Source organism: Leopardus geoffroyi, chromosome A2 (assembly GCF_018350155.1).
Source record: "Leopardus geoffroyi isolate Oge1 chromosome A2, O.geoffroyi_Oge1_pat1.0, whole genome shotgun sequence".
NCBI lineage: Eukaryota > Metazoa > Chordata > Mammalia > Carnivora > Felidae > Leopardus > Leopardus geoffroyi.
The window spans coordinates 36,917,369-36,940,491 of NC_059331.1; the positions used below are offsets into that span (position 1 = coordinate 36,917,369).

The following is a 23,123-nucleotide window of genomic DNA, read 5'->3' on the forward strand; positions in this document are numbered from 1 at the left end:
GAGCCCGACGCGGGGCTCGAACTCAGGGACCGCGAGATTGTGACCTGAGCTGAAGTCGGATGCTTAACCGACTGAGCCACCCAGGCGCCCCTAAAATTTCTTTTTAAAGATTTTCCTTCACAAATCTTCTACAAATCTTCTTTGCAGTTAGATTTTGTCCCAAGCCATTTTTCTCCAAATAACCAGTCTCATTTAGGACAAAATTACTTTCTTTTACCTTCAACAAAAATGTATTTTCCTATCTTATATCTTTTGTTTTTATCTACTTTTTTACATATACAGTTGCCTTTCTTATTTTTATTTCTAGGTAACACCAGAAAACAAAGCATATTTTTCAACAGTTCCAAATATCCTTAGTTATTTTTCCTGTAACAAGTCAGAAGCACAAACCTACGTCTAGTAATTAGTGCTTTAGCCTCTTATCTAGTTAGATATCCAGTGAATTCAACCTCAGTTTATCATGCAAGCAAAACTTTAATGTTTTAGGTACCAAAGACTTTGAAAGCTATCTTAACAATTACCCATGAAAACATTGAGAGAGACAAAATTAACCGTCACTTTAAGCCATCCTTTTGTTAACAAACTGGAACAGAGATAACATGAGCTGATTTGACCTTCAGTAAATATAGATAGAATTATTTTTTTTAATGTTGATAAACATGGTCTATCTCAAACCAACAAACATAAATTAGCTTAAACACTGATTAGGTTTTACTTGAATCCATGTAAGACAATTTGTTCCCCATGGTTAATTTTTACCTGGAATGTTGGTGGGGAAATGGACATCGGTGGTCTTTGCTCTTGGACATCTAGGGGGGGAGGGGGAACTGATGGTGTCTGAGGCATTGAAGAGCCAGTTGTGCAGGCCGCCCCCCGGGTGGTGCAGAAACAGGAGGGAGGGAAGGAAAGGCAGAAGCGAGGAGGTGCCAGCATAGGGCAGAGAAAGAGAATTCCCAGTTTTAAACGTTGTCAGCCCAGAGGGACAGACCCCAGGTTTCTTTTGTTTTGTTTTCCACCAGTGGCATTAGGCAGCCCACGTCCGTCTGGAGAAGACAGAGAATTACCCGCAACAAAAGGAGTTTCAGCAGCTGCTTGGGAATATTCCTTGAAGTCCCTGTTCTGAGGTAGAAGAACCAGAGACAGTTGGCTCTAACTATAGTCACTGACCCAGGAAATGAAGGAGAGACAAGTCCCCATACACAGTCACATGGCCAACCTGCCGCCCGGCACCAAACGCCTTAGAGTTGCAGCTTCGTTCCTCATCCCTTGTGGAACTACTAGGGCAACTCTGGGAGGTGATCAGGCTCCTTTCTGCCTCTTACAGGCACGTCTGCCAAAAGAACCCCGGTTTTTACTAGTCTGATGGGCGCTCCCTGCGCTGGTTCCTGGGCCTCACAGGTTCCATTAGTGCACACAAGGTCCTCGCCCCAGCACACCAAGAGGGCTAGTCTCCAGCGGATCAAGCAGTCCGCTGGCACCAGGCGAGGCTGCCTCTCCCAGCGCCCCAAGGTTTGGATCCCCAGTGGCAAAGGAGGTGGAAACGCACTGTCTCTGAATCCCAGACGAGAGTCCCCAGTAACATAGCAGGGTTCTCGCTAAGGGAGTCATGACACCAAGGCTTTTCTTTCCAGGAACCAACTTTATTCTTGCTGGCATGGCTCAGTTGGGTTTGTACCCAACTGACTGAGCCTCGAATGCCACGTGGCATAGTTTATTTTTTTGTTTTTAAATCTATTTTTTACTCTTTGTGTCCCATATATGGTTAACACACTAACATGCAGTCTGATTAAGTGGTCTCATGTTACAAGGTCATGAGGGATATTGTCAAGTAAGCAAAGAGCAAGGTTGCCTTGAGGTTTTGTTTTTGTTTTTTTTTTTTCTTTCCTTAGGAAGGGGATCCTACCACGATAGGGCCCCACTCATGTAACTTTACCTCCTTAAAGGCCCTGTCTCCACTGACCGTCACACTAGGGGTTACAAAGGGATCAACAGGAGTTGGGGGGGGGGTACATAATTGAGTCCATTGTAGAACACAGGCACACTCGTTTATTTATATATGGTCTCCGGATGAGGAACTGCTACACGGAACATCAGATACATGAAGCATGAAAAATTTACTACCCAGCCTTTCACAGAAGTTTGCGGACTCCTGTCCAGAACAAAGCCCCATTATGTCTAACGTGTCACAACGATCCTCATTTTCCCCATGACTGTGGATCAGACGACTCCACCTAAAATTCAAGCCACTCTGCTTTACCATCAGCCATAGCTTTGTCCTTCCCAAGCCAGTTACCAAGGCTCTCAAGATTCTGGACTATGAAACCAGACATTAGGAATTCAAGCCCACAAAGTCAGAACAGAGATAAAACCCAGGGAATTAGCAAACAGAATCACCTGCCAAATGCCAGCCCCAGAGCAGTTTGGCAGGACACAGGTTTGCTAACACCATTTCCATTGTAATTCAGAAACCATTCAAGGACTGTTTCCAAAACAAGGGACTTTGGTGTTTCGGACCTTCTGGTATGAGACAGGGTAATGTTGTGCATGTCACTTTTTATCCACCAACATCTATTAAGGGCCACAGCCACAAATGGCTTCTATTCCTCTCGTGGCTTTTTTTCCCCCTTCTACTCAACCACAGTTTCAGTTAGGGTCAAAGAGCCTTCGTTTCAAAAGCTCGCAGGGAAGAAACTGAAGACCTGATTTTAGGTGTTAAAAAAAAAAAAAAAAAAAAAAAAGACGCAAATAGTGCTTCCTGGGCACCAAGGCACTGTTCCAACCTCTTCATTTCCATTAGCTCATTTAATGCTCATGATGAACTGAGGAGAGGGGCGCTATTATGATCTTCAATTTTATAGGTGAGGAAATAGAGACACAGGCAAACTAAGCAGCTAGGCATGGTCCACACAGCTACGAATTCAAGGAGCCAAGATTCCAACCCAGGCTGTCTGACTCTGGGGTCTGCTCCTAACTACCACTTCCTTCCTCTCTGTCAGGTATAAGCAACATGGAGAGGGCCCATTTGTGGTCCCTTTAACCACCACCTATTTCTAGAATTAATACAGCCATGAGGTATAGAAGAACAGGATTACCCTGGACACCAAAGAGCTGGCTCGAGTCCAGGGTCTGCCACTGATGGCCTCTGTGCCTCAGCCACTATAAAACAAGATCATAAATACACTCTCTAGAAAAGCCATGACCATCCCACTTGGCCATCCTCAGGACCTGAATGAGAGGAGGTCCTCATTTCTCAGGCTCAGCCAGAGGACCATCCTGGGTGCCGAGATGAAGACTCAGTGCCCCCACCTCCCATCTCTCCCCTCCCCACTCAGCTGTCTCTGCAACAAGCTTGCCTTACATCAGAACAGGCAGATTACTACAGCGTGCCTTGCAGAAAAGGCTGAGCGGAAGGAAGGAGAAAGGAAAAAAAATTCTCCTCCATGCGATTCATATTCCATATACGGGCAAGAGTTACAAACAATTTGGGGTGCTAAAATTAATTCACTCCCTTGCTGATGAGGAAAGGGTAAGCAATGAGGTAGACTAATAAAAACGTACTTAATGTGTACAGCAAATATTTATTCATTTTTAGAAAATCTGCAAAGCTACCACCCTCCCTGCTCCCATAAAATCTGACCATCCTACTCAGCTTCTATCCTTATCTCCTGCTCATTTGCATAATATTAACACTGCAGAACATGCTAGCCTAGGAATATTTTTTTATAATTACATCACAGGACCTGTCAGTATCTAATGAAGGATAATTTCTGCTATTATAAGAAGCTTAAAAGATCATTTTCATGAATTCATAATATGAATTGTTAAATTCAAACAATGTATGAAATTCCAAAAGAGAAAGAAAGAAAGAAAGAAAGAAAGAAAGAAAAAAGGGGAGAGGGGGGAGAAAAATATTTTCAGTGTCTAAAAGTAACCCGCCCTCTAAAGGCAGAATCATTTCTGTCCTGCACAGAAACAACACAACACATGGGGCAGATCTTTGCCTGAGGGGAAGAAACATACCAATTGGCTCATGTCAAAACAATTCCTGTTTTTTTTTTTAATGTTTATTTATTTTTGAGAAGAGAGAGAGCATGAGCGGGGGAGGAGAGAGAAAGAGGGAGGCACAGAATCTGAAGCAGGCTCCAGGCTCTGAGCTGTCAGCACACAGCCCGACGTGGGGCTCGAACTCACGGACCCCGAGATTATGACCTGAGCTGAAGTTGGACACTCAACCGACTGAGCTACCCAGGTGCCCCATGTCACTTTCTGCTTTTAATTTTTCACCAGGTGCCCTGAGTCAGAGGATAAAATCCAGACCGCTGGCAAGTCATATGGGGTGCTACTTGCTCTGACCCCTGCCTAGCTCTCTTACCTCTCCTTCCCTCCAGGAAAGAGAATCTGACAATCAAACAAACCTATACTGGAGGCAGAACCAAAGGGCAGAGAGATACGTGTTCCTGATAAACTGGTATGCATACCTGGATTCAGCCACACCTGCAACCAAAGGCCTACTTTCTACACTTTCTTGTGGGCTTCAGTTGGTTGCTGTTGTTTGCGAGAGGGGGGAAATTTTCTATTGCTGAAATAGGGCTGGTGGCCTCAAAAGACCCAAAGGCAAGAGCAGAACCACAGCTCTCATGGCTGGTGGAGGCCCAAACTCAGACTGTTCATCAGGGGTCACCATGGGAGTTGAGGCTGGGGCAGTGGGTGCGGGTGGTGATCTATATGTATGCTTGCTGGGGTCAGAGGGTCATCAGGATCTATGTATGAGGGAGAGGGCTAGACCCCAGAAAAAGACAATCACCTGTGAGATGGCTTGGCTCACAGGTGCCCACAATACATGGCAGCAAAGCCCCACATCTACTCTCCTTGGGGAAGTGTGAAAAGACCAAACAACAAGTGACATTTCCAGAAGAAACTGGTTTGTTCCCACCTTGCAATTATGAAGACATCATGTACTAAAAGCTGAGTTTTCACTAAGAGAAATAATGTTTATACCTTAGATAAGGGAAGGAGGGAGGAAAGGCCTTAACCAACAGAGAAGATACTGAATGCATTAACTAGATTACTAGATTCTGGAATATTATCCCCTTCTATAAAATGAGGTTTTCAAACTACAGATTGCATCCCTTTAGTGGGGTGGTGAAAGTAATTCAGTAAGTCACAAGTGTTTGTTATGATGGAAGAGAATATAAAACATAAGAATGTTTTGCACACAGTAAAGGTTAAGTAATGTTCTAGGAAGGCAGTGTCTCAATTCCTTAATACATGAACATGTGCACTTAAAAGCATCCTTCTTATTGTGAGCCATAGTCAAAAAGGACTGAAAACCAGGTTTGCTGTTGGGTTTTAAACCAAAAGCAACTGATGGGCATAGAACTCATGCTTACACCAAGTGTTTCCGTACATCGTTCCCATCAAAATGAAGCCCCCTGTAGAGAAGGACACACGTATGTGGGGTTTATTTCAACACCGTTTTTAGTGGCAAAAGCCTGGAAACAACCTAAATATCCTCTAGAGGAAAATGAGCTTTAAAATTATATCATTATATCATTGATATATCTTATCATTGATATTAGTATCAAAAGATATTAAGACGACTATTTAGGGGCGCCTGGGTGGCTCAGTTGGTTAAGCGTCCAACTCTTGATCTCGGCTCAGGTCACGATCTTACAGTTCATGGGTTTGAGCCCTGTGTCGGGGTCTGCACTGCCAGCACAGAGCCTGCTTCAGACGCTGTCTCTGCCTCTCTCTCTCTGAAAATAAATAAACTTAAAAAAAAAAAAAAGACTTATTTAGATCTTTACCTATTGATCTGGACAAAGATTCATGACTTAAGTGATATACCATTACCTGAGAAACGCCAAGTAGATCAAGGGTCTACAAACTTTTTTTTTTTTAAAGGGCCAGATAGTACATATTTTCAGTTCTTCAGGCAACATGTTCTTTGCACTAGTCAACATTCCATTATATCAAGAAAGCACACACAGACAATATGTAAAAAATTGGTGTGGCTGTGTTGCACTAACACTTTATTTACACAAACAGATGACATGCCTATGGACCACAGTTTGGCAACCTCAGATAGAGACTCAATGGTAATTCCATTCTTGGGGAGAATAAAAAGAAACCGAATGGGTATACATGTTTGTCAAGATCTGTTTAAGTTTACATGTGCAATTAATTCTGGTTGTCTGAAATAGGTAGCACTGGGTCAGAGTAACTTGTTCGTACATCTCTGTATTGTTGCATTTGTTACAAAAAGTATGTATAACTCAACTTTAAAATTCCAATAAAATATTCAACTATTAAAAAACAAGGTATGAGAAGGGCATGGGTGGCTCAGTTAGCATCTGACTCTTGATTTCAGCTCAGGTCATGATCTCACAGTTCATGAGATTGAACCCCACCATTAGGCTCTGCACTGACAGCAGGGAGCATGCTTGAGATTCTCTCTCTCCCTCTCTCTCTGCCCATCCCCTGTTCACGCTCTCTCTCACTCTCTCAAAATAAATCAACTTAAAAAAAATCTAGTGACTGATTTCACTAAAATCAATTCTCTAATACATTTAACCATTTTTTATTATTGCAAATAATAGAAGGGACAGAAGAGACCTCCTATGATTCATATTTAATCGGATGCTAAGTGTCATACAAAGAACTCTCTGGCTACAAGTTGCCAAAACAGATGAAAAGAGTAATAGAAAGTCATGGGAAACCAAGATTAATTTTATTCTCCTCTCCCCATAGGAGACCAAATGATACAGAAAGAGTAGTTTAAAGCTTAAGCTCAGGGGCACCTGGGTGACTCAGTCAGCGGAGCATCCAGCTCTTGATTTCAGCTCAGTCATGATCCCAGGGTCATGGACTCAAATCCCACATTAAGTACGTGGCCTGCTTGTGAATCTCTCTCTCCCCCTCCAGCATTTTCTTTCAAATGAACGAATGAACAAATGAACGAATGAATCTTACCAGGTAGGTACTTACAGATGGAGTGGCTCAGTTATGCCATCCCAAAATGACACCAGGTGAGCCATAAGTCAGGGTTTGCACCTGGGCCTCAATTCTAATTCCAATTCTCACGGTATTGACCAATAGCTGATCAAGAGGACAAACGTCCATGGTAAATCCAATCCTGCATGCTACAAGGGCACCCTTGAGTCACAGGAGAAGTAAGCACAGGACACAAAGAAAATGGCTACCTTACTGCTTAAACATAAAGAGAAGGAGGAGTCCTGTTTCTCCTGTTTCACACAAATGGGGAGAGCTTCAAAAGTGGTAAGCAGAAATCATCTTTCACATTTTACTTTTCCCCATTTCTCCACTGAAACAGACCCCATTGCTGCCCCTGCTAGCCAAGCCAACACCGCCAGCTTCCTCGGGTAAAAGCCAAGTAGCTGCTAATTCAGATGTGTGGCGGAAAGGGCTTGTGTCCCCTAGCCATTCTTTCTTCTGTAGCAAGAAAAGTTTCTTGCTGAGCACCTGACCATCTGGATGGAAGACAAAGACAATTTCCCAGCATCCACTGCAGCTAGGGGAGGCCACACGAACATGTCATGGGCAAACTGCAGAAGAAAAGGTTCATGAACTGGAAGACTTAGGAAGAGAAACTACCCAAAATGACATACCCAGAAAACCAAAGGCCAGGTAACCTGCCTAAGGTCACATTTCTGGCAAAGGGCAGACCTGGGACTTTCGGGGCCAAACCCATGGTCTCACGTTCATGTTCTAACACTTTCTGGTAAAGGCTGCCTCCGTGAACACTGTTCCACTCTACTTTGGAAAAGAGGTGAGAAAAGAGGCAAGACAGCAAGCAGCAGCCAGCTTGCATCCCATCAAACCCCATTTCCTGTCACTCAGAACACATGTGACTAGCCGCTGACACTTGATATAATTTACAGTCAGGTTGTACCACTGCCTGACTTTACTGTTAAATTATTTACTGTGGGTTTTGTCCATGCCATCAACTTTTCTCTTGGCCCACAAAGTCCATGTGTCAAAGGGAGGGGTGATCAGAGATCACAAAGCTCTCTCCAGGTGGGGGTGTTTACCCCAGGAGCAGTCACATGGCAAAGCACTATACCTACCTGGACAGGTAGGTTCCAGATTGTTAACAACACCTGAGGGTTGGTAAGTGACTTTTATTTTTTCCCTTTCTAGTTACCTGTATCATCTTACATTCTCTACAGTGAATATGGCTTCTTTTTTAACAAGAAAACACAAATTGGTGTTCAACAATAAAGTTGCTGGAAAAGTATTTTTAAGCAAGTTACGAGTTCAGCAGATGCTTTTGGACCCTGGGTATACGTTTGCTTCCTGTCTATTCCAAATCCTTCATTTTACTCATCGGGAAGAAGCCAAGAGCATAGAAGCAAGGCCTCAAAACGTGCGGGCACAATTCCTGGTTGCCCAGCAGCCGGACCCCTGCACTCTGCTAATGGCATTATAATGAGACAAACCAGGTGCAAACAAAGGCACAAGCAATTAAAGGTAGAGCTGAGCTGGGTGTAACTGGCTCCACCTGTGGGAAGGAGGGTGCGTTTTTGGAGGGATCGGGTCCCGTGAACAGTAAGAAGAGGAGTCCGACAGAAATGAAAAGGGCAATGGCAAGACTGGCAAGGTGGCAAGTTTCAGGTACAGCACATACCTAGAATGCCTCCTGGTTCCTGTGGTCAAGTGCACCTAGAAAGCACATAGCATGGCTCAATGTCCACAACCTGCCCTGTTCTGCCCACTGGCTTGGCTGCCTGGGAGACATCTGGGTGCTCCCTCTCCTAGAGCCCACCCAGTGTACCCACCCAGTCACCCCAGCCTATGGGCTGCAGAGGGGCACACACTGCCATTCCCTTCTGTGTCAGGACACCATTCACCCACTGTGCACCTTGGGCAAAGCACTTGACCGCGCTGATGACAGTAAAAACAATCTAATCCTTACACGGGGGACGGCAGGAGCTGTAACCCAGTTCGGCCCCTCTCTATGCTCTGACCTCTTAAGTTTCAGGCCCCTCACCCATACAACGGGGACTATGACAGTACTCACCCCACAAGAAGGGTGCCTATCAAGCAGAGCAGGGCCTGGCATATGAAGCTTAATCCATATGGGCTATTATCATAGGGTGCTCAACACATTCATTCTTTCACTCATTCATCAAAAAGCTCTTTGTCACCTACCAGGGGGACATCTGGGGTCAGGCATCTGTTTTTGGAAGGTGTCTGCACAACAGTATCAAAACCAAGTCAATGTTCCTCACAAGGAGCCTGCATCCTGGTATAAATGCTTAGTGAATACATCACTTAAGAAAGGAAGGAATAAAACATTTTAAGTACAAAATAGGCAGCAATACTACTAGTTTCAGAACTAGAGTGGCATTGAACAAAACAAGCCACCTGTCAGCTTCCTGGAAGGAGAGAAGCCGGACACCAAACAAGACGTTGACTGACAAACTGCACAACAATCCAAGGCCAAGGCGGCCCTAGAAAGTAACAGCGCAATGATCAATGTACATCTGGCTTTGGCCCACCTCCAGGAGGGAGCTGAAGCTGTCCGAGGGCTCCTGTTCCATTTCTGGGACTTCATTTCTCGCCGAACAATAAAGAAGAAATGAACAGAAATCACGAATCGATACTTGGTATTTCCAAGCAATTTCTCTTTCAATGATTTAGCAGGGGAAAGCATCCTACAGGGGATAAAATCAGGGTGAGCAAATAAAATGTTCTTTATGGGAGTCCCCAGAGAGACATGGGCATTTCTAGACCCAGGGACCAGATCCTCTTGCAATGATGACCCCTGTGCCTTTGATGAAGCTTTTCTCGATGCTGACAGCACTAAAGGATGGTTGGGGGTGGTGGGAACAGGGAAGGCGGGGAGGAGCTTTGGCAACACCACCCCCACCCCTCCCACATAGTTTCCATCAGCCTCCTGGGGCCAGGACAGCTGGCTATCTACCCAATATCCATTATCCCTCCTTCAGGTGCCAATGACGCAATCACATTTCCCAGCTTTCCTTGCAATTAGGGGAGCCGAAGAGCTAGAAGCAGAAGTCGTGGGGGAGGGGGTGGTATCCTGAAAAGCTTCTTACAGATTACCCCTCAGGTTTTAAATCCTTATGGAATTCAGCTATGGAATGCACGCTCGGCCCCTCGCCACTTCCCACTTCCAGCTGCCTAACATACAGCTGTAATGGCTCAAACATCAGCCACCATCTAGGTACCATGAGGCAACCAAGACGATAAAAAGCCATGTACTGAAGATGGTAGAGCAAAAAGAAAAAGCAGCCTGAGTTCCTGATAATCATAAAACCATCACACTAGCCCCAGAGAAGACTATGTATTTCCAGACTTGTGATAGGTAAGGGAAAAATCTTGTCGAAGTCACTGTTTGGGTTTTTTTGGTTTGTTTTTGTTTTTGTTTTTTTCACGCAGCCAAACCTCACTACTTGACCCACTAACCCAAATGAACATACAAATTCGACATAACAGAGCGCATGTTATGCAGACGCAGTGCCAAGACAATGCCTCCAAACCCCTACCCCACAAAACCACCAAGCCTCTGCTGAATAAAAATTCTGGAGACGTTACATTTCCCACATCACCCCAGCTGCATGGCCACCTGCACTTCTGCAACCCAACATGATCTCTTCATCGGCCTCCCTCCTCATTTCAGAGGGCTGCCCCCATCCCATTCTCAATCGAGTGTGCTGTGTAGAGCTGCTCCCACCTCACCTCTCCCCACCCCTAGGAGTGGGCATGTGAGGAGCCTGGTGTGGCCTATCAGAGTCCTAACCCTCCTCTGAAATCCAGATTACCTTAAAGGAGGCATGTCATCCAAGCTGGGCCACAGTGTTCATCTGGGAACATATGGATGTAATCAGTAAGGATGTCCTAAATGGCATTTGAAACTTAATTTTTTTTATTGATCAGAAATAAACACGGAAAACTGTGCATTAAATCTGGGTGGTGAGTACACTGGGTATTGGATACCTTATTCCCCAGACTTTTCCAGTAAATTCTAACTTAAAAAAAAAAATCAGAGTTTGGGCCACTATTCCATAAATGGTTCTCCAGGTGCTTCCAGTACTGATCACTGCCTAAGGGGTCAGGTACTGAGCTACTCGTACAGGTATTTATTTGAAGGTCAGTAAACTAGTTACTCACACAAATGATTTACCAGTACTGCAAAGCTTTCAACGAGATTTGCTTTACCATTATCACCACAATTACTCACCCACTTTCAGAAATTAACGTACAGGTGTTCTGCTAATGTGCCTTGACCTTCCACATACTAGATGCCCTTCAAAACCCATCTCCAATCCAAAATAACGTCAACAATTGCCTGGTACTTTCCACACATCATCCATTTGAGACTTCAAATAGTTGTACAAGTCAACACTCCATTATCATCTCTGCCCCCAAAATGAACACACTGAAAGCTCTGAGTTAAAAACTTATTTCAAGAATTTGGAACTAGTCAAGGAGAATGTGGAGATTCATCCCAGACCCCACTGGATGGAAAACCCAAGCCTGCCTTTGCCTCCATGTTCTACTGTGGCCTCTGCACACACCTCCTCTCCTTTTACTACGGAAGGACGAGTCTTCATTGAGGAAGAAAACAATGCCAATAGCATACCTCGTCTCCACCGCTACTGAGAAGTGGTTTCTCCCCAAGTCTGATGGCCAGTCCCGAGGCACTCATGCTCTGACCTGGGGCCCTATGTGGCAGCACACAATTAGGTTTCGGTCATCTGGGGGAGAAGAGGGGAAGGGAATGGATCATTTTTAGGATAAAGTTAAGGGGTAGGGTAGATGCTACCCAGCCGGGGTACTCCACCCCAGGCTGCCCCGCAGGCAGGCAGCTCCTGGTCAGTGGCTACACACAACTTCTGAGACCCGGGGTGATGCAACAGATTTTACCACCTAGGACACTATTCTCTGGCTAGCAGAACATATCTGGAGAAGCAGGAAATGCATGCACTCAGCCTAAACCTAGCTAAGAACCCTGGCTTGGCCTCTGGGCAGAGGACTGTAAAGGTTAATGTCAACAGCTCTATATACCTATGTTTGTGTGTGTATATATGTATGTAAATAAGTAAATGTGTATACATGTATGTATGTATGCATACATGTGTGCTTAAATGTATGTGTGTATATATGAAGCTGTTTCTCTGGAGACTCCTAGTACAGGGGCCTTGAGCACACCCATCTCTCAGAGCCTCGATTTCCTCACATCTGTAAAGTGGGGGTGCCAACAGAAATGCTACAGGGTGAAGAACCTAGCACAGGTCCAGCACGTTACAGGTACTCACTGAATGGAAGCTTTTCACTATCAACCAACTATTTTTCTAGGTGATTCCAAGGCCTGATCAGAAAAGGCTGAGCGGTATCATAGCATGCATTTGTAATTATCTACCTTTTCACTGTCCATGTCCCCCACTAGGCAGTCAGCTCAGGTGGAGAGCTTGTACCTGTCATTCACTGAAGTACTCCCAGAACTGTGCCTGGCACATGTCCACCTGTTGAGTGAATCACAGGGTATCCTGTCTTCCCATCAATAAGCCAAGATTTGCAGGGGACACCAGAAACATCTTTCAACAAAGGGTAGGTACATGACCTCTTCATCCCAATTCATGACGGGCAAGGTCATCAGTTATCCTCACAGACATATCTTTGCCACATTCCCGGACATTCTTTCTACTGCAGACCCTTACAAGTTGCCAGCCACTCCTTCCCAGACTCTCAGGGCACAAGTCCCCACATGAACATATTGGGTATGAGGTCACTTTCTTAGGAGCCACCCAACTAGCTTTGGAGACAGATGCCGCATGCATCCAAGCGAGTGCCCGGTATGACTGGCATGAACCTCTGTTCCTCCTCCCTTGTACTCAACTCCTGCTGGGAGGCAGCCACCCAGCCAGACAGGACACTCCCCAGACATCTCTGCATCTAGGTGGAACCCCAGGCCTAGGCCCCACCCATAGGCTGTGGGCAGAGCGGTATGGGTCACTCCTAGAAGAAGGGGGAACAATTATTCTCTTCCTTTTATTAAGTAACATGGCTTCCCCAAACTTCTCTCAGGTAACACTGCTCCCCTCTATGCCAACTTGCCTACTACTCCAAAATCACTAAGAGTATTTGGATGGAGTGTGGCAACAAGTTTTATCAAATACCTATTGTGTCCTTGGTCAACACACAAACTAAAGTCACGATCCTCTGTGCGGTCACACTACATAACCGAGACAGGACTACAAACTCATGAGAGTGGGCAATCAAATGCCAGAGCTCAGTTACTGCTTGTCAGTGCAATAGATTAGGAAACTGGGAGATCAGTGTGATTAGATTTCTTTACAGGGACAGGAGAAGAGCTGGCTCTTAAAATAAATGCAACATCTGGCTGACCAGGGAGAAGGGAAATGGCACTTCCAGAAGAGGAAACTGGATGAGCAAAGAGGAGGGATCCGAAAGCCATCAGGACAGGGGCACAAGGCCAGACTACACTGAAGCTTCATGAGCGGCACCCAGAGGGGGACGATGCTGGGCAAAGAGGAGAAGGGCCATGCTCCCGGAGAAAGGGACGGATTAGAGAAACCAGGAAGAGGTGCTTGACACCCACTGTGGATCTGGGGCGGGGGGGGGGGGCACAGTACAAGTACCCTGTTAAGTCAGCAGTGGTGAACACCTTCCCTTGCACACCCACCTCCCCTAACCCCCACCCTCTTCGTAATTGGTGGAACCTATTTGGAGACAAGTTCTGAGGCCTCACCTGGATCGGAGATGAAAGTCACAGCTTTCATTGATCTGAAACGACTGCTGCTGGTCAAGAGCCAGACTGCTGTCACATTTGTAGCATACTGGCTGACCATGAACTTCATTTGTTTTCACATGATAATCCACCAACGCAGTGGTTCCGAGTGGGCAAGGATGGGAAGTTTTAATCCCCAGGTGATTCAGTGGGGAGCCAAAACTGAAAACCACAACTTGGCTCTGCTCCACGTGGAAGATGGCAGGGTAGTTCATATGGAAACTGGTGGGGAAGAGAAGTGCTCTCTTCTGCTGGTTTGCCGACCAGATGAAACCTAGAGCTGCTGGCAGCCTCTTGCCGGCGTGAGAAGGCCTGCCGAGAACAGGCCAGCACCCACTGGGGTGTGGGGGCTGGGCCCAGCGGCTCAAAGGAGCCCGGGCTGTGCAGTCTTCCCTCAACAGCACTCAGTGATGCAGTGCTGACAGCCTAGACTCGGCCACGAAGGTGGTGGGGGGGGGGGGGGGAGAGGGGGGCAGGGGGAGCATTAGCACCGGAAATGTCAGCAAGCACCCGCAATGGGATGATTTCTCCCTCAAAGGCCTGGAGGTCAAACATGTACCAGTAGGGGGAGAAAAGTGGGGGAAAACCAGACCTGAGAAATGGGGGATGGCGGGGGGGGGTCCTGTTATTTGTACCCCTGGATCAAGACATCCCTAAAGACAGGCACTTCTAGACATTTTTTTAGGCCAGAGAAGATTGGATTGTAGGACTCTTTGAGTTAAGAGCTCTGAAGGATGACACCAGAGGAGAGTTGAAATTGTGTGCTAACTGTGCTCATGAAAACCAAACTAGATGTGGTAACAATCTGATTGGAGGTGTGAGTATCAGACGTGGTTAGGTGGGGTCCAGCACATCGGTGACGTGGCAATTACCCATCACCTTGACCACGGCTGCGCTCTCCAGAGCAGCCATGGGTCTTCTGTCACCTGCCACGAGGCCAGGTCCTACAACAGCCCCCCCTGAAATTTCCACTCATTGATGTGAACATGCGTGGAGCATGCACCTGAGTCAAATATTGCTCAAGGCACTTTGAACACAGGGCAGGAGAGAACAGACAAGGTCCCTGTTCTTGTGGAATGCACAGTGGGGCACAGACAGCAAGCACAGGAGAGGGTGAACTCAAGATACTCCAAGGTCCCGATACACTCTGCGATGAAGTAACATGATAAAAACTAAGGGGGAAGACACAATACGAGACAGGGCGGTCAGAGGAGGTGACCCCTGAGCAGAGCCCTGCTTGACAGGGTGGAGTCAGCTGTGTAGACATGGGTAAAGAGCATTCCAGCAAAGGAACAACCACCGAGGCACTGAGGTAGGAACCAGCCTGGTGCAGCTGGGGAAGAGCCTGATGGCCAGGGTGGCTGGGGGACAGTGTGGTGGGGGCTGGGGCAGGCCAGGAAGAGGTGGGGTTGGAACACTGGAACGACCCAGCCACAGCCAGCACTGGAGGCCAGCATCAAAAGGTCTGGAGTGGGTTTTCTTTTTTTTTTTTTTTTTTAACATTTATTTATTTTGAGACCGAGAGAAAGACAGAGCATGAATGGGGGATGGGCAGAGAGAGAGGGAGACACAGAATCGGAAGCAGGCTCCAGGCTCTGAGTCATCAGCCCAGAGCCTGACGCGGGGCTCGAACTCACGGACCGCGAGATCGTGACCTGAGCTGAAGTCGGACACTCAACCGACTGAGCCACCCAGGCGCCCCTGGAGTGGGTTTTAAAGAGCAGAGAGATGGGATCGGGTGAGTGTTTCCACGAGGTTCCACGTTTGTCCCACTGCACACAAACATGAGCAGAGTCAGGAGGGACCAGAGCAGCCCAACGCAGATCAAGACATCTTTGCCTCTGTGCAGATCAGGGGCAGGATGCGAGGCCGCCCAAGTGGAAACGGCCCACTCCTGCCACGGTTTACATTACAGGATACAAAGTTAAGCCCCCCACGCCCGGCGGCACAGGCAGGCTCTAGGAATACCCCGCCCATGGCCATCCATCTCCACAGAAACGGGGCATCAATTATCCTGGGAGGCCAGGGAAACGGAGGCCCCTGAGAGCATGAAGCACACACCATGTTCAATGGGGCATCAGTGAGCAGGCTACACACAGGCAGACATGCAACCCATCAGAGAGGCTGAGGATTTCCTTTTTTTCCCCTTCTTCTGTTTCTGAAATTTTTTCAACTGCTCCCAAGCCTCCCTCATCTGTCAAGTTCCTCCCACTGTACCTCCTGCCTTGCCGCTGATTACTCTGATGGCCAGTAGCAAGAGAGCTCTCTGTTCCCGAGCCCACAACACATTAATTACATGGAGCCACCGACGAGAGTGTGCAGCCTTAAATCCATCACTACAGGGTAAGACGACGGTGGCCAAGGCAGAGGAGGACAGCAGAGGGGACCCGATGAGGGGAAGGGCAGGAGCAAGAGCCCGCACCACACCACAGGCAAGTGTATTTGGAAAAACAGACTCCGAGAAATAAGAGCCCTTCACAAGGACAGGATGGACTCTGGATCCAGTAAAGAGCTAATCAGTTGCACAAGCCTATGAGCTACGGGGACCCAACTCAAGATTGAAAGCGAGCAGGGGAGGGAGGGTGGGAGCTCAGGGCTGCACGGTCATGTCAAGCATGGCTGGATACGCAGGCTTAAAGGAACTCAGCTCCTCCCTGTATGTGACGGCCTCACACGGAGAGAAGAGAACTACAGTGGCCTGAGCCTCCTAAGCCCGAACAGGAAAGAAGGGTGCCCCGGCAGGATCATCGCTCCTCCTTAGCCCAGAGAGCCAGCTCTGATTCACAGGTAAATGCTCCTCAGGGGAGCCTGAGAGAAGGTCAATACCAAGTAAGGTTCTGCTGAGCAGCAAAGACTCCGTAAGAAATCCCATGGGACACTGAGGAAGCAGCCTCGTCAACTATACACACAACCACTGACCACACCTGAAGAGTAACCCCAAGGGTTCACCAGACAGCGAGACCCCAACCACACAGGGTGGGGGCCTCACCTCCAGTGTTCAGGGCAGGCGGTGACAGGAACACAGGGGTTGGCACCGGAGACCCCAGGGTGGGGCAAGGGTGTGCCCGGGGCCAGACACGCACACCATGCACAGGCCTGGGGCAGAGGCAGTGGGCTTTCCTGTCCCATGTGTGCTGCCCACCAAAGGCCACAGCTCTCCTCTGAGGTCCCATTTCATCCACTCCCGATTTTGCTGATTAAACCATAGTTTTCTTGGAGGAATTACACCATTCTTTTAAAAAAAAAAAGTAAGAAAGTCAGAATCTGAAATCTAAGATCCAGAAAATTAAAGGGTGTCAACAATCCATTCTGAAGGTCCTTTTTTTTTTTTTTCTTACTCCGGGAGGCATTTCCCCAACAATGAAGGTGGGGATCCCAATACAGTCCTTAGCCATCTATTCAGCCTTGAAGGCATTTAGGGCTTAAAACAGGTTTTTACTCTTTTCCCGACTGATGAGTACTCACACTTTCATAAATAAGTTGTTGCCAAAAGATTAAAAAAAAACCCTCGATATCCTCAAACTAAAAAGGCATATATTGCATTCTGAATTCCCACCTCAAATCTGGGAAGCTGGTACACATCTGTAGCTCGAGCCCTGTAACACCAGAAGCCAAGGCAATCATAGATCAGAATGGACTTTCTCCCTCTCTTACCCGTCCCTGCCCCTGCCCCAGCTCACCACGCACCACATGTCATCCAACACTAGTTAAGAAACCCCAAACTACCACAGCCTGACAAGGGCACACACTCAGTATTTCAGCGTGAGTCAGCAACTAGCTGGGGTTGAACAGTGAGTCCCACTTTGCTGGACTAATAGAGGGTATCACGTGAAAATCAGGTAAAAGCTCTTTGAAAGAGCAACTTTCTTTTTTTAAGTTTATTAGTTTGAGAGACAGAAAGACAGGATGGGCAGGGGAGGGGCAGAGAGAGAAAGGGACAGAGGATCCCAAGCGGGCTCTGGGCTGACGGCAGTCAGCCTGAACTCATGAACTATGAGATCATGACCTGAGCGGAAGTCGGGACGCTTAACCGACTGAGCCACCCACGTACCCCCAAAAGAGCCGCTTTTAATGGGGCTGCTTCACAGTGCCTGGCACAGAGCAGGTGCTCACTAGCATTTCTGAGTGAAAAGTGTAAACTACGGTGCTTGAATAAGCAACAGAGCCTAGATCAGGGCAGGCCGATACCCAAGGCTTTCATAAAAACCTTCTGCTGACAGAGGACCCACAGACAAAGCAGATGGTCTTGAACTACACTCCCGGTAATAATAATTGCTACTACACGGTGTACAAAATAGGCTACACGGTCTCAGCTCTAATCCATTTCAGGGCTGTCTTGGCATCGTGGAGGCACATACTCTGCTTTGGCTCAGAACTCTCAGCCTCTGTCTTAGGACAGGGAACTTCAGCTGCTGCAAAGAAACTATGCTGTACATCGAGGGTTCCGTGTACCCATTTGCTGGAGAAGAAATCCAAAAGTGCCCACGCTCCAAAATGTATTTTACAGCGTTGAGGTTCTTAAATTGGACACAAGCCCAGCACAGGGCTTCTTTTTTCCTAAGTTTAATTTTCTTACTGCATCAAGTCAAAGTTCTGAACAGAGTACAGACTTCTCAAGAAGCAGTGGGTTGCAGTCTACACATTAAGTGCATTAGAGTCACGTATCTAGACGAGCAAATGTGGGGACCATCCTAGATCCAGGGCAACAGCTCCTGAAGAAAGGAGCCCTCTTCTCTCCTGAGAAGCAGCATATTTACCAAGTTCCCCAGGAGCTGCCCTCTGCACATGAGAGTTTAAGAACTCTGTAAGGCAGGGGCACCCGGGGGGCTCGGTTGGTTAAGCATCCGACTTTGGCTTAAGTCATGGTCTCGCGGTTCATGGGTTCAAGCCCCTTATCGGGCTCTGTGCTGACAGCTTGGAGCCTGGAGCCTGCCTCAGATTCTGTGTCTCCCCCTCTCTCTGCCCCTTCCGTGCTCATGCTCTGTCTCTCTCTTTAAAAAGTAAAATGAATATATTAAAAATGTTAAAAACCATACAGTGCTTAACTACAGTATGTGCATTATTTTTTCAATGAAATGCTATTGCGTATGACAGACTCCAGTCTAGTGATAACTTTCATACCCACTAGGAAACCAAAAGATTCCTTTGAGCTGCCTTGTGCTGGCATTTGTTTTATTGCAGTGTTCTGGACCCAAATTCTCAATGTCCACTTTCCCCCCTAAGTCCCCCCACCCAGCAACCACCCATCTCCCTTCTGGCCCTACGGAATTTCCTCTCCTAGTCAGTCCACAAGCGTAAGCCTACACCACATAACCTTTTGAGACCGGTTTGTGCCACCTGGGAGGTTTCCGAGGCTCATCCTGGTGTCCAGGACCCCTTCCTTTGTATGGCTGAACACCAGTGCACTGTAGGGTTTGCACTGGGCAAACCGCATGTGGTTTATTCTGACTGGCCAGCAAGTCAGAAGGGAAAAGCCTAAAGAGATGGGCCAGGGCCCCAGGGTCTAGCCTTCTCCTGCACGTGACAATTTTGTCTCTACTGCTGACCATGGAGCAAAGGTCAGGGCTCTGCTGTATTAAAGGAACCAAGGAGTTCCTGGTTTCATGGGGCTGATGGGTTCCTCCCCCATTTTACAGGTGGAAAAAAACACAAAGTTCAAGAGCCCTTCCAGGGATACATGCCCCCTCACACCAGACATTTGATCAAACGCAGCAAAAATGGTCTCGTTAAGCCCTCCAAACAGCCTTATGAAGCACGTTCTAGAAGCAAACCCACTTCATCAATAAGGAAACAGGCAGAGATCAGAACCCAGGCCACTTGACAACGAGACACAGCCACAACCACCATGCGATACCTAACATCTTCCCGACCCCACAACCCCACGGTGGGATCTCACAAAGAGGCCAGGGCTCCATACTGGCTGTATTTTACATCCCCCCACACATACACTCCAAAAAACGTCAACATGCCTGATTTTCACGGACGACAAAGCCTCAGCGGGGTCTAGGCAGAGTCCTGGGCCAGAGGTCACGACACGCCTTCCCCAGCTCCTCCTCATTACTCCTCTACTCACAGAGCCCTCAGCAGGGAGACCCTGAGACCATCGGATCCCGGGGTTGCGATGCTGCAGGAGGCAGGAGAAGAGCATTCCCTTACTTGACTGAAGCAGGTTCTCATCCCCTGCAAACAAACGGGTCCTGCCCCACAAGCTGCTCCTTGGAACCTCCAAGGAGTAGGCACTGGAGCCAAAGGGTCCAGTGAGCTGGGAGACACATGGGACCATTAAAGGCTATCAGCAAAGACAGGAGACAGGACAAGTAACAAATACGGATTCCGGGCCCTCGGCTGGCTCTATAGCTAAACGGCAAGGTGCTTTAGGCATTTCACAGTCCCTTGGGGTCTGAGACATCCCATCTGAAAGTGAGTTGGTTAGACACACTGGTCTTCTAGAACCCTCCTAGCTCTGCAATGCTGGGGCTCTTTGGGAACAGCAGAGGGGCCTGGCCAAGTTTCAGCCTCCTGCAGGCAAACACAGACCATCCGCAGCCCCGTCAGCTGCTCCTACCCACCGGCTACATTCAGCGGGACCACGAAATGTGAGCAGCGTAAACATGACCTGGACCTGCCAGGAGTGCCCAGTCAGCCACCGCCCCAAGGGCTCCAACACCAACATTGGCTGCAACTGACCTCACACTCAGCGCAGTGGTGGGGTTAACTGATGGCAGGGAAGAACAACTGCATGTGAAATACCCATAAATAATTAAGACAGCAGCTGCACAGCTTCCTTCCGCCCTCAGGCTGTGTATGGCCAAATCTCGGACAGATCCACACACATAATCTGCAATTAATTAGAAGCGCACAACTCCTGAGAGGACACAGGCCAACGTCACGCCAGACTGAGTCTGCAGCCCTCTGCCGTCCTGCTCTGTGTTTGGACACTTGGAGGTCTGCTACCCAGCACGCGAGCTCCATGTCGCCAGGATGGGCCCAGCTCCGGTCCCGGCTCTACTACAGATTTCCTGTGCCACCACGGGCGTGTCACCTATCTGGAGTCTCAGTTTCCAGACTCTGAAGTGGGCATGATGGCACCTACAATCCACCTCCAAAGTTAGAGGTGATCTGACGGGTGGCTCAGTTGGTTAAGCGGCTGACTTCGGCTCAGGTCATGATCTCACGGTCAATGAGCTCAAGCCAATGAGCTCTGTGCTGACAGCTCAGAGCCTGGAGCCTGTTCCAGATTCTGTGTCTCCCTCTCTCTGACCCTCCCCTGTTCATGCTCTGTCTCTGTCTCAAAAATAAATAAATGTTAAAAAAAATTTTTTTTTAAATAAATAAAGATGGGATGCTAATGTCTGGCTAAGTGTCACCCCACAAGCCACCTCCTCAGTCACGGATAGCGGGGAAGGGAAGCAGAATAACGCTCCCAAGCCTTACAGTTAAGGCGAGGAAGGCCCCAAAAGGCAGAAGGACAAGAGACATTCAGAACACAAGAGGCCAACAAACAGTGGCAATCTTTGGACACTCCTGACACCTAGTGCACCACAGTGTCCCTGAGTTGCAGGGTTCTCCGTGGCTGCGTGCCGGGCAGCTGCTCTCTCGGTGCACCAATGACTCGGCTGAAGGGCTCGTCTCGAACATCAGGCAGAACACAGGAAAGAGATGGGAGTTACAGGTCAAGCTGCCCCCGGGGCAGGGAATGGAGACTCCAGAGCTCAGAGTAGGATGGGCAGAACCAGCCAGATTGGAGGAAGAAAGCAACTGGACGCTGAAAATAGTGACTTGAATCGAATGCCTTTCACTTCTATCTCACCTTTAAAACTTGGCTTATACACCCCGTCCCGGAGGAAGCCTTCTGGACTCGACAAGATGAAGCCAATTCTCCACCTCGGGGCAGCCGGAGGACCTCAACTTTAACAACCTCCCCTGCTTGAGGGGGAGATCTGTAGGAGCAGAGAGAAGCCTATCCTCTCTGAATGTCCAGCCTAGCACAGTGCCTGACAGTTTTCGGTGTATCTGGAGGGGACCATGTGGCTCAGTTCTGGTCACCAAGTTACAAAAGGACGTCTACCAGAGGGACTGGTGTGAGGGCTTTTATTTTCCCAGGAACAAACAGCAGGGGCTACGCTTTCTCCCTGGCTTCCAGCTTGAAAAGGGGTCTGGTAGTCTCAATAGCAGCAGCCAGCTTGCAAACAGGAGGCAGTGAACAGGAGGATGAAAAGTAACAACTTAAGAAGTTTGGGGCAACTTCTGTAGCTTGGCTGTTTTAAGAAACACTGCAATCAACATTCGGGGGCGGGGGCGTAGATCTTTTCCAGTGAGTGTTTTTATCTTCCCTAGGTAAACACCCAGTAGTGGAATTACCAGAGCACACGGTATTTCTATTTGTCATTTTTAGAGGATCCCCCGTGTGGTTCTCCACAGTGGCTGCACCAATTTGCACGTGGAACTTAAGAAATAAAAGACAAAGAGACAGAAACAGACTCTCAAATACAAAGAGCTGGTGGTTGCCAAAGGTTAAGTGGGTAAACAGATAAAGGGGAGTAAGAGTACAATTACCTTAATGAGCACTGAGAAATGGGGTTGTTGGATATTATATACCTGAAACTAATATTACACTCTGTTAATCACACTTCAATAAAAATAATGAAGAAGGGAACCTGAGTGGCTCAGTCAGTTAAGCATCCGACTTCGGCTCAGGTCATGATCATCTCATGGTTCATGAATTCAAGCCCCACATCGGACTCTGTGCTGTCAGTGAGCAGCCTGCTTGGGATCCTCTGTCTCCCTCTCTCTGCCCCTTCCCCACTCAGGCTCACTCCCATTCAGCCTCCCTCTCTCAAAAATAAACATGTTTTAAATAAAAAATAAAGAAGATGGGGCAGAAGAAACGTGAGCCCTGAGTAGCACTGAGAGGCTGAACTATGCCATCAACCACTCACCTCCCGACCACCTGGTATAGGAAGAAAATAAGCTTACTTACACCACCATGAAGGGGGCTCTCAAGTGCCTGCAGCTGACAGCACCCCTCCCTGACTTCCTAGCTCCACCCAGCACCCCCAGCAGGCCCACCTAGAACTCAGCAAGGACACAGGCCCTCTTAGCCTCTGAAGCCGTCTCTGGGATCAGCCCCACCCTGAGACCAAATCCAGCTCAGAACCGAGTTAATTGTTCTCTCTGAGCCTTCCAGTTGCCAACGGGGACCGCACCACTTGGGCTACCGCAGGCTGGCCTTGGGGATTAAGGGAGAGGAAATCCTTGATAGAATGTGACCATCTCTCACACATAGTAGGTTCTCAGTAGTTACCGATTTCCCCGGGAGGCAGCGCAA

General features: G+C 47.9%; 1 protein-coding gene and 1 long non-coding RNA gene across 23 annotated transcripts in view; one reads left to right on the forward strand and one right to left on the reverse strand.

Annotated features, from left to right (window-relative positions):
- The window catches only part of LOC123605860, a 64,363-nt gene extending 50,725 nt beyond the window's left edge, over window positions 1–13,638 (forward strand). For both annotated transcript variants that reach the window (XR_006715956.1, XR_006715957.1), the window contains 2 exons: window positions 12,434–12,594; window positions 13,345–13,638. This is a non-coding gene — a long non-coding RNA (uncharacterized LOC123605860). The remainder of the gene's footprint in view (window positions 1–12,433; window positions 12,595–13,344) is intronic.
- LOC123605856 (protein shisa-9-like) overlaps window positions 1–23,123 on the reverse strand; it is a 153,980-nt gene that overhangs the window by 81,549 nt on the left and 49,308 nt on the right. For 4 of the 21 annotated variants that reach the window (XR_006715946.1, XR_006715945.1, XR_006715939.1 and 1 more), the window contains 2 exons: window positions 11,627–11,741; window positions 9,613–10,847 (listed from right to left, as the gene is read on the reverse strand). The exons of the other annotated variants lie outside the window; for them this stretch is intronic. The gene's annotated coding sequence lies outside the window, so the exon portion shown is untranslated. Of the gene's footprint in view, window positions 1–9,612; window positions 10,848–11,626; window positions 11,742–23,123 lie in introns of those variants that run through there. 21 annotated transcript variants of the gene reach the window in all.